This window comes from Pipra filicauda, unplaced genomic scaffold (assembly GCF_003945595.2).
Source record: "Pipra filicauda isolate LSUMZ 115617 unplaced genomic scaffold, ASM394559v2 scaffold111_size4109106_pilon, whole genome shotgun sequence".
NCBI classification, from domain to species: Eukaryota; Metazoa; Chordata; class Aves; order Passeriformes; family Pipridae; genus Pipra; species Pipra filicauda.
The window spans coordinates 3,106,132-3,118,895 of record NW_024103563.1 but is presented as its reverse complement, the minus strand read 5'-3'; positions in this window follow the sequence as shown (position 1 = coordinate 3,118,895).

Genomic DNA, 12,764 nt, shown 5'->3' with positions numbered 1-12,764 from the left:
AATCACTTCATGTCATTTGTGTCTAAATGAATGCATTAGCTAGTGAAGTTGTTCCCAGTTGACTCAGTGGAGATGTGACAAAACAGCACGATCTTCAAAGATAATTTTAGCAGCCTTGCTATGTCTGTATGGCATCACTACTCAAGGTCACCAGCAGCATTAGTTAAGTAGTTATGAATTTATCCACCATCATGAGCAACTTTTGCAAGATCGCAGCTAATTTAAACAGGGCTTATGTATATTTTAACTGAGCTGCAGTGATGACAGCAGTTGCAGCATAGACTGACTCATCATCATTAATCCTGGAGCTTTAACATGCAGAATAGCTTTGACTGCAATTTTGTACTGTGTAGAGCTAATACAGAGGTATGAAATAGGGTGGCACCTTGAGTCTGCTCTCCTGCCTCCTTATTTGCGTTCCTATTCAGGGCCAATAAATCTCTAAAATACAAGTTTCTTAATGTTAGGCTGTGCAATAAATAGCTCATCTGCAGAAGTGGAAAGGAGTGGAGGCACAACAGGACATGTGGAACCCATATATCACCCTGCCCTAGCACCACCCAGGCCCATCACAGGAGAGCATCAGCCCATACAATGAGGCACACTGGTAGGTGTGTTGTGGAAACCTCCGTAGGACAGGTAGAGGAATGAACCCCTGCCCAAGCAACCCCAGGGGTGCCCCAGCACCATGGGTCTGTGGGAGTGGCTGCCTGGGGCAGCTCATGATCTGAGGGGTATGGTGCACACTACGGGATGCAGGAAAGACCATTTGGGGATTGCACTTATTACAGAACAAGTGCAGGAAATGAGGGATAAGGGGATAAAAGGGGGAAGTTACTTATAAGTAGGGTGCTGGTCAGCATATTTGTTTGGCCATGCCTTGCACCTGATCAGCACAGTCAGTCCTGTCTTCTTAATAAACTTTATTTTCTGGGGTGAAGGACATCCCTAATCTATGAACATGCATGTGCATGGAGGTCTAAGTTCCAGCAGCTGGACGGAGGACCCTGTGTCTGAGCTGGCAGCAACTAAAGTTCAGTGTGTAACTGCTAGCGAAGACCAAGTTAGACTAGCCAGCAAGTAGGATACATGTGTTTATAAGCTCAGTTTCTGGAGAGCTCCATGTGTTAAATATGTGTGGATTTCTCACTAACAGCTCTTCATCCTGATCGGCCAGAATGGGGAATGGGAGGAGAGTTAGGAGAGTTCACTTCTCTGTGGTTACTGCATGCTTCTGCCTGTGTTCATCTGTGTGGCCTACTGTGTGTATGGGTATCTTACAGTTGGCTTGGCACAGGTACCTGTTGGGATTACATGCTCAGCCTCACTACTGCTTGGACCTGGAGCACTAACCTGTGACTGCCTTGCCTCTATCAGAGAATTGCTGTATTTGGCAACTCCCTAAAACTGTATCCTCTCATGAAGTTTTATACCATCTATTGCAGCTCTGGAATGTACTATCTACAAAATACGTGTAGTAATTGACAACCTAGGCCTCCTTTCCACACCAAACATGAAGGCAGCAGTGCAGTGTCAAGGAACTCCCACTAAACATCTTTTCCCACAAGTCTGCAAACACTGCCAGGCAGATTACCACTAGAAGAGCTATTTCCCCCCCATTTCTGAAAATATTCCTCCTGTGAAGTACAGTAAACAATGCAAAAACAAACCAAAAAAAAAAGAAAGGGAGAGATACAGGCCTAAACAAAATTCTTTTGAAGTTGATGGGACCCCAACTCATTACGTTTTAAATAAAAGCTTTAAGCCTCTCTTACAGGTGAGCTATTGTCTTTTGGTCTTCTTTTTGATGTTATTTTGAAGTGCCTTGAGGATACTTGATAATAAGGCACTGTATGAGTTGTGTTACCTTGTTCTGTGTTGCAATGTATTATTAACACCAAATACCAAATGAATAATGGAAACACAAGCTGGAAACTTACATTTTCCTCTTCACTGCCTGTTTTTGCATGATCTAAGCAACTTATTAATTACCTTCCTTTTGATGGTATGGATTTAAGTTTGCATAATGCAAAAGAATACATATAGCATCTATCGATACCAATTACCAATAACAATACCATTATCTTTCTTTAAAGCCAAGATCTGAGGTACACAGTGTTCCTTGCTGGATTTCATGGAAGCTTAAGTATTTTGCAAAAAAAAGTTAATTTTCTAAAATTAAAAAACCCCTGTAAATTATAAATTTTCATTCTAGTTTTGACTAGGAAACACAGCACAATTCTCCTACAGATGCAATTTTCTAAAGATGCAAGTCTAGGAAGGCCATCTATAACAGCATTTTATGCTAGAAACAGTGTGCCAAGAAGTTAGTGAAAAATATTCCATGAGAACAGAATTTTGGATGCTGTCCCCAAAGAACATTAAAGTTAGTCTCCAATTTGATGCTCAAATTCTTTCATATTTTGCCTTCTCCATCACACTGTGTTACTTAAGATCAATTTCTAGCTTTAGGTTTTCAGGTCGCATAGAAATTGGCTGGGTTATTTTGTTATCAAGAACATAAATGCTTTTATTGGAACCAGGATTTCATCCAGGATATTTCATGTGTAATGTAATTAAAGAGGTAGTTTAGAAAAACAACAATTATACAGGGAATATATGCAAAAATATTCTCACAAATGCTATTCTCACAAATGTTTAAAATAATATGGCCACAAACGCACCAGAAAGCTCCAGATTTTCGTACTTTCATTGTCCAGCTTCATAACAAGTAATACTGATCCCTGAAATACAACACTCCAAAGTCAGCATTCTCACTTTCAAACACTCCACAAGACGCTTTAGCAACAAAAAAATGTCCTGAACCTGTGTTTGAGCAAGGGAAGACAAGATCAAGTACTTCTATACATCCCTGGCTTGAAGAGGGCATATCTGGGATGGACCACTTAGCAGGCAATTCCTCTTCACGCTAGGCAAATGTAGATAAATACTTTACTTAAATTAAAATAGAAAGACTACTACTGCTATGCTTAGAAAGAGATGTAAAGACATGAAAAGAAAAATGCCACTTACAGGTAACTAAATATTAATTCATCTTCATGGGATTTCTCTGTGTCTTCCAAATACAAAGTTACCAGACATTATAAATGGGATGCAGTCTTCATGCAAGACACTCTGGGTGATGCTTTTTCTACTTGGGTATGGCATGTGCCAATTTCTATCTGAGATTAAAGTCAGAACCTTATTTCACTCATTCTTCCAGGATTTTCTCTGACTTGCAAACTTGAAACTTAATCAAAATATCAAGTTGTAATGCTTCTCCCAAGACACTAATTTTCTTTCCATTTTTAATTCTGATTTTCCCCAATATTAGATCCACTGATATTCCTTGAATTTGGATAGATAAAATTGTCTATCATTCAGAAATAAAGGAAAATGCACTACTGAATTCGCTTGAGTCCAAGGGTACAACCATAAAGGACTGGTTTTTTGTGTCCCCATTAAGAGGTAAATGAGTAGACAACCCAGCTAACTGATTGAAATATGAGACTGAAACTCTCTGCTGTGAAAAAAAACACACTATCTCCAACCATACAAAGTGCAGTTCATAGAAACAGGGAAATTATGCCTTCAGATCATTACAAATTTTTAACAGAGACTAGACATAATCAAAAACATCTGAGCAGCAATACTGGGCAGAGGGGGCAGATCCAACTTTCAGGGGACTTGACAGACATGAAATTTTGACTAACGTTTGTACAAAGGGACATTTGTTCTTCCTCTACCTCTTGCACACCTCATCTTAAACAGGAATTTGATTCTTGAAAGTCTCAACTCAACTAGGGAAAGGAAAACTCAGTAGGTCCCCAACTACTAAAGAGTCTTTTTTTTCCTGCATACTTCCCAAATACAATTTCTGAAGAGAGAAAACATAGCTTGAAGCTTTAAAGACAGATCAGGCAACCAAACAAATCTTCAGATGTCTTCCTAGCTGGGAAAGCTGACTACAGTCAAATGTGTGTGCCAATTGTCATGGTCTATTTAGCCAGTGCACAACCTTTGTAAGACACTCCCTACTTAACTGCTTCACTTTAGTAAAGATCACATCTGTAATAATAAGCTAGAGAAATTATCACCTACTTCCTTTGACTTGAACACATTAGGATTGTAACACTGTTTCTGAAGAAGAAAGGGTAAAGTCATTGACTCATTTTCACTACACACCAGTAGTGAAATGAGACCACAGCTGCACTGCTGCAACCTGTAATTAGTTTAGTTATGAATTTGCAAATACGTTAGTGAAATCAGAGGGCTTTTTAAAATTTTAAACCAATACTGTAGCTAAAAACACTGCCAGAGTAGAGATCATATAAAGTTTATACAGTAAATACTACCTTTATTGATTTGCTTACAGCAGTAATGGTGTTCAGAGACTTCCCAATTCAGATGCTGCTTGTGGCAGTAATGTCATTTCCTATTAACCAGACATTTTTAAAATATTTTACGGTAGCTTAAAACTACTACACAGATATGAATAAAAATACAGCAGAGAAATCTCAAAGATATACTTGAAAAATGCTTCATAGCATTTTTTAATTGCAAGAATTTCTCCAAGTCAGAAAGAAGAGTTAGTTGTCCAGTTCCTATTAAAAGCTCACAGACTTCAGGCATCTTTTTCCTTTGAAAGGTTCTTTTAAATAATCTTGACATCATTATCTCAGTAATGACAGTTTTAAGTGTAGACTGTGCACAAAATCTAGTTCTTCCCTCTTTCTTCTAGTGCTTGCTATATATTTTGTCATAGGGTTTTGACTGGATTCCTTTTAGAGCATAATTAACACACTTTCTCTTAACTTATTGGTGTTTCTGAAGAAAATGGAATAAGGTAACATAAAACTACTTCTTGTCATCATGTATCCCACTAATTGTTCTAAAACTTCTGGATTTAGGAACTGGATGAGCATAAGAATGGGTTTCCTTTTCTCTTCTGGAATTTCCTGCTCCAGGATGGGAAACCAAGGATACAATGCAGACTCATACATATGTGATTGGGTTTTGTCTAATTTGTGGTTCAAAAAGAAGGCAACAACTTGCAGCTGTCTTCCACATACTCATTAATATATATTCATATGTTCAATGGCATTATTCACGTATACAAAGTTGAGTATTTGCTTAAGCACTACATTAATTGAGAATCTGTATTTGCATAGTCTTTCCATACTACTAAAGGGCTAATGTTCAACTCCAAGACACAAAATATAACTGAATTGCCCAGTACAAAATTTAGGAAAAGGACCTTGTACAATCTTCCAATTTTATATGTTTCAATAACTAAAGCTTTATTTCATCCCATTCCATGACAGAGTCCTTTCTCTATGTTCTATTGAAAAATCTAGCTAAAATATAAACTTGTTACATGAAATATGGAAAAAAGCATACTTGGCAAATTTATTTCTTGTGTAACTTGGAGATCAAGATCAAGATAAATTTGCATTAAATTCTGGTTCAAAGGAGTCAGCATGTTTATCTAGAGTCAATATTACTTTCTTTTATCATTATTTTACCTTTTATCTCCAAATTCAATGGCATTCTATACCATTTTGAGAATTAGGTAGGTCTTTTATAATGAATCAAGACAGTATCTTTCATGATATGATGAGGTTTTATTTTCACGGACTTCTCAAAAGATACTTTTCTCATTTTAAAAGTGGAAATTGACAAAAATATCTTCCCAGTTCAGAATTTTATGATGCTAAAATTATTTTTTGTAAGAAAGCAATATCTCATTATAACAACAACTGACAAAAGCAGATGGGAAAAGTTCCTCAGAATTCATCCCTTTCTAATTTATTTATTAAAATTTAAATTTAAAAAAAAGTACAAAAACAAACAGAAAAAAATGCTGCTTTAGAAGCTACTTATAAAATTAAATTTCACCAGCACTAAAATAATCATTCCAGTGGAAACCTTGGCAACCATATATGACAGAATTTATTTAATTCCTTCTTTGTCCTGGGTTGGGTATCACTACCCATCTCCCAAGCTTAGTCAAATTAGCAATGCTTTGAGGAACAGCCATTAAACCTGTATGTGGATTCCTATACTCTAACTCCTCCAAGATCTGCAGAAATCCAAGATATGATCCATGATGCAGTGCCAGGTTTTGCAAACCCTCAAATATGTACATATATTTACTTAGGTGAGAAAAAACCATGCACGTGCTTCAGTGTTTGCCACATGAAATATTAGTTTGCATAATTCCCATTATGCAATGCAGTACCTTTACTGATTAAATATGTTAGGTGATTACCTCAAAAGGATGATAATTTTAATAATGCAGTGTAGTACTACTTAACTTTTTAAAAATGAGTTCATCACTGGGACACGACCCAAGAATAGATAGAAAATGAGCTATTCACCACCAAAAGGAAAGAGAATATTAACAGAGAAAAACAGGAGAATGAGGAGTACTATGCAGACAGATTAATTTCAACATTTACTGAGCAATGCTTTTATAAAAGATTATTACCTACATTATTTTAATTCTCACAAGGTCAAACTAAGTCATGAAATGAGCTCTTGTTAGACATTCACAAAAGTACCTAGGGTAGTTTCAAATCAAATAACCATTTTCTCCCAAATTTTAAAAGCTTTTCAGAATGGGAATTTAATTCTACAATTAATATTCACAAGTTATTTTTAGTCCTATTTCAACATACATTTATCAAGATATATAAAAAAACCTAGGAAATGAAAAGCTGATTTTAAAACACTTGAGAAAGAAGTGCTAACTTTTTCAGCTCTTTTTCACTTAAAAAAAGAGTCATCTGTGAATTCATCTGCTTTAATTAACAATGTTGGTACTGAGATGATTTTTGGTTTCAGAAGCAGGCAACTAAACAGAGGGGGTGAAAATTAGGACAATATATGTTGAAATTCACAAGAAAATAAATATTTTTAATATCTGTCAAACAGAACTGTCAGTTTCAGCCAATTTCTTGTTGTTTGGGGTTTTTTTTGTTTGCTGTGTTTGTTTTTATGAGGAGCATATATCTTTCAAGACAGTAGTTCCCTATTTTTCATTCTCTCTCTCTGAAAAAATTTTTCTTTGCTTTTTTTCTCTGACTTGTTTGCAGCTTTTTTATTAGGCAAAATGTCAGAAAAGATTGAGCCTTGTTTATCCTTGTAAGAGAGGATGTCACAGCTTGCTTTGTCTTTGACTACTTGTTTATATAACAGATGAAAGAATATCAAGCAACAAACTAGAAACCTATTATTGTGTTATCTTAACAGAAATGGACCAAAATGTTTTCACTGACACAGTCAGTTGTGTCATTGTTTAGAAGAAAAAAATCCAGTACACCTGTGCTATGCAGTTAGAGGACTCATTGAAAGTTTGAAGACTGTAAGTGCTTCTGTATCTCTGTTACCTCAGCAGTGCTTCAAGTTCAGTTTTAGCTCTCCCAGCACCAGGCTATTTTATGCAAATCTATATCCCTGTAAGTAAGTAAGTAAATAAATAAAATGGCTCAACCTCTTTCCCTGTTTCCAGGCTTTACCTTCCTGATTTCCCTTGGCCTCTCTGTTACAGTTCTTCTCACACCTCCTTTCTGTATGCACAAGTTGAGGTTAATATGTCTCTCCATAACCAGTTTGGTGTGCACAGAAGCCTGCCTACCATATCATTTCCCCCATTTACACTTGAAGTTTACCACGTTAGGGATGCTCTCTTGCAGGTTTGCACAGGGACTAGGCTTGGGGGAAGGCTGTTCAAGCAACAAAGAACTAAAACAATTCTAGCCTGCCTCCTACAGACATAATATAGACAGAGCTCTATTTTATGTTGTATAGAGACTTTTTCAAGAGTGTGTTGGAAATACAGGTATGAAAAGACTTATTTCTTACTGTTTCAGTAAATCTCAGCAGTTACAAAATGTGCTTGAGTAGCATTTGAAACACACATGTTTGGTTTTAATTATTCTCAGAAGTTATATGCACAATCATAACAGTACATGTCACTTTTTAGGTGTAGTCTTTAGATGTTCTAAAATTAGTGCATTTGAACTGATTTAGTGGAATCCACCAAATTAAAATAAAGTATTGTGAAACTTCTATAGTCAATAAAGATTAGATTTGGAGGTGGTTTACTGGTTCAAATTGTTCTCGAACTGGACAAGGAGAAAATGTGCTCAGATCTCTGACAATAGGAGGACATGTCCATACTGCTGGGAGGTAAGGAAGAGCAATATTCCTCCCACTACTGATTCTTTGTTCAATGACAAGCTGTCTAAAAGAGGTTTAATCTGATATTCTGGATGAATACAGAGGATGACCTAAGATCTTCAGCACTTCTCTACATCCATCTACATACTTCATCAACTATGAACAGCATCAATGCAGGAAAGAGAAACATTAGACCCTGGAGTTAACAACCACCAGGAGGATCCTGGCAGTATACACCTGTCACTCAGTTTCTAAGTCAAAGGTAGGTTGAGGGATGATTTTGGACTCTATGCTTACAGTCATAAAAACAGTCTTCAGTCACAAACTGGATCTTTTCTCATTTTGTTGTAAAACGAGTGTTTACCACACTGAGGAGTAACAGTTCTTATAAAACCAACAATTCAGAGCACTTACAAGCCACCAAAATGCTCTTAAGGCACCAAAATGCGGTGTATGAGTATAGAATGCTATTTTGACAAAGAGGAAAGCGTTCCTTAAGTACTGGAAGCATTCATTTGATACTCAAATTTCCAAGCTCTGCTGTGACTGAATTACAGAGGACGCATGAATGAACATCTGTATTCAGCCAGTGACTTGACAGAATGCTCTTCAGAGATTCAGACTTATTCATTTATCTCTTTTTTCTATTCTTGTGAGGGTAACCTGGCTCTGAAGTGAAGCTCCAAAAGAAAGTCAGTGTTGACCCTGTCATGTGGTGGTATCAGGCCACCTTCTCTAAATGGTGGCCTGATACTTATACAACAGTATGTCTCCTCATCACAGTGCTCTCTCACCCAAAAATAACAGAGAGAAAAGCAAATTGCCATCTTTCCTGAAGGTGAGAAAAGAAAGGAAACATTACTGACTTTATGAAGTCTGTTAATGACCTTCTACAGCAACCCTGATTATTAACATTGAAAGTGCCTTGGTACTGGAGTGCAAGCAGTCAAGTCCCCAAGCCTGTCTGATTTTGATATGAATGCTCTGGTAGCTCTGACAGCTGAATGCCTTTCATTACAACTAATACTGGAAATATTTGGGTGACTGAATGCATGCTTAGTACTGTGATATTCAGCAATCCTCAGCAAATGATTTGCCCGTCACAGGACATCCAGCTGAGATACAGCTGCATGTTGACTGAAGGTTTTACCATCTCTGTAGATCTCTAAAAGCCTCCTAGATTTTTCTGTCTGACAAGGAGATTCAGACTTAACTGTACAGCGACTGCTGTTGGTGTGGGGATATCTGCTGTTGACCAATACAGGACTGCCCTGACAACCTTATATGAAAGAAAAGGCTTATGCTGTGTACTATACTCCCTTTTTTAATTACTATAAATGACAGTGCCATGTTGATGAACATAGTGAAACACCAGATGCATAGGGAAAAATAGTGATACGTTTTAAATGCTGGTTTGAGAAATCCTTATAAAACTCAGTGGGATATTATATTTTCTTTCATTCCCAAAGCTTCCTACTTGTAAAATGTAAAAAAGACTAAATAGAAACAGAAGAATTAGAAATAGCACAACACATCACTGTCAAACCCAGAGCACTTTTAACACATCAGAGCTGAAAGTGAGGGAATGAAATACACTCTTAACTCTTTGAAAAAAAAACCCAAAAGCAACAATAACAAAAAAATTAACACAACTGAGCAGTACCTGGATGAGTCAGGAAACTTTTACTAAAAATCAGTCATCTGTGGTTGTCTGTGTTACTGACCTCTTCCCAGAAGAAGGGTGGAGTTTGATAATTTCTCTTCAAGACAGAAATAATGCCTAAAATCAATTGTTGACAGAAACACAAGGCTCCTCTTAGAAGGAATTATAGACATTTTAAGGTATAAATTGCCTAGCTGCCCAAGTGCTTCGATTTACTCATCTACCTGTATTGAACAAAACCTCATCAGAAACATTTTGGGCCACCAAAATCACTTGTGTATTCAGCTACATTATCCAGGAAGATCCAGTTGCAAGAAGCTGTTTGTTCAGTGGAAACAAAGATGACCCCTGGTTTGGGGATCCAGTCAGCCTGAGGAATTTGCAAAAAGTGAGCTCAGGGTGAGAGCTGGAGGAGCAGAAGTTCTTTAATGGCTTGGCCCAAAGCAGAGGCCCACAACTGTTCTCCCTGTGCTCTGGGCACCCCTGTTGTACCAGCCCACTGCTGATGGCACCGACCTAAGAGTGGGAACGCTTGCACCGTGCTTCTCGTTTACAAATGGTTGAATAAGTATGACATGGCAGTTAAATTCTGGAAGAGTGAAGTTTTATTGGACATATATACCTGCCCCTCATATTTTGCAGCTGCCCAGCATTCCTGTGAATGAACAGTAAAACACTTACTGAACATTAGCAACCTCATAGTAAATGTACCCCGTGCACACGAGACATGCACACACTCTCTCTAGAAAATAACTCAGATGGTTTTTTAAAAGGTTCTGACAGTAGGTTTCTTTTTTCCCCGTACTTAACTAGCTAAATAAATCACTATTTTTACAGTTACTGAGTGTATATTTGAAAATTAAAGCTGTGAGATGTTTAAGTGCAGATCTCGTGACCAGGCACTCTCTAAACACCAACCATTCCTGCTGTAAATATGGGTAAGGTGATTTTCTTTCTTTATCTAGCTCCACAACAAGCCACAGACAGCTAAATTTTGCACTAATTATCTTACAACATCAGACAAATTATTTTATTCTGGAAGTCAGTAAGATAGCTGGGCTCTGAGACTGTACTAATTGTGATCTTTTAATGTAACAGATGAGTGCTAAGTCCTTGTAATTAATATAGTACATGCAATAAACACCGTAAGCTAAACAAAGAGCTATAAATAAGACCATATGAATGGTCCGTTTTTCTATGGCATTTGCAATGTGATATAGGACTCTGCTTTGCAAGATACTGCACATAGACGGATACATATATGTACATGCAGTGTGTGTGCATAAATATGTATAAAGATGGTTCTTCCTAGAAAGCATTAAAGACTTTAAAGACTTCATTCCTTCCACTTTTTGAACACCAGTAAAACCATGCACACAGACACACATATATAAATGCCAAATGCCTTTCTTTGGCATTAAGATAGCTTTTTTTAGCTTTCTAAGCTATGAGTAAGAAATCTAACAGAAATTTAATAGACTGAGCATTTTTCCTTTTCAATCAGGTTACAGGAACAGTAGCAGACAGGCACAGTGACAGAGTTGTGCTAAAAGCCTGACATCCATAGCATATGTATTTCTCAGGATTTTAATTCCTAGCAGCTCTAGCCTGGTCCTGTCAACTGAGAAGCCATCAGCAGATGCAGCACCAATCTTGCTTTTGGACTGCATCTTCCAGATCAGCTTCAGCTGAAAGGAAACAGCGCAGTGTGAGACCTCTCCACTGCGAAACAAAGCACAGCTGTGGAGATGCTGTGGAGACAGCTTCAAAAAGTGCACTTCTGATGCTAACTAAAATGTTACGATCGATGCACCCTCAATTTCCATCCAGGACAAGCACCCTGCTGCTGGTTCTAAGCCATTTATAAACTGTTGGAGCTTCACCTGAACAATTTTAATTGTGCTTCTTTTTCATCTTTTGTTAGAAGGATAATCTGGAACTCCACTGTTATGATTTTTCCCTGGCCCCCTACAGCAGGACTTCTTGTCATTTTAACCATTTTCTTTGTAGATGTATTCAATTTAGATTATTAGCAGTAATCCATATCTGCTCTGGTTTAAGTAGTGTTTTCCAAGTCTTAATTGTTCCGCATAATTTGAACAGGTGAGACCTCACAGATGTTCTGCATTTTGGAAATCAAAATTACTTCCATTATGAAAATAATTGCTGCACAACCACTTTTGTAAAATATGTCCTTCTCAACCTCTTATTTCTCCTTTTTTTTCCAGTAAAATATTTAGCTATTCTATGTCATTAATTAAAATCAAGGGTTTTGAAACTAAAGACATTCCTTTTTTTTCTTTTATTGACAGAGCTTAAATTAATCTTCATATTCTTATGCGGCAATGATGAAACTTGCACCTTTCAAAGTACTGCCACTTGCTCTTCAATGGAAGTATCTTGAATTACAGCCATTAAAAGAATAACTGAAATTATTGTAGGATAGAAAGAATTTGTTATGCTTTTACTGAAACAAATGAAATTTGCATTGCATTATTATGTCAGTGTGACTTCCTAATTTTATTCCTTTATTACTGCCCAGTGTACATTTCTGCAACACAGCAAGAAACGCCTTTGTTTTCCCTGCCACAGCTGACTAAAGCTATCAAGAGACATAACAATTTTCAGCAGAGCTTTATCTTGTACTCCCATGTTACTGTGTTGTGACACTTTTGGGAACAACTGTGACATTTTGCTCAGATTGGAATCATTTTGCTTCTTTTAAGTACTGCTGAACTGTATGGTGATTTTTTTTCCCTTCTTCATCTCAGTACAGTCATGCCAGACAGCATCTTGCTTATTACAGAGTAGCATTTCCCTTCTAGGCTACTTCCCAGGGTGATAACAGAACAGTTTTTTAAGTTAGCTGTGGAAATACTGCATGATATTGAGAACAATTCAAATAATTGCTCAAAGA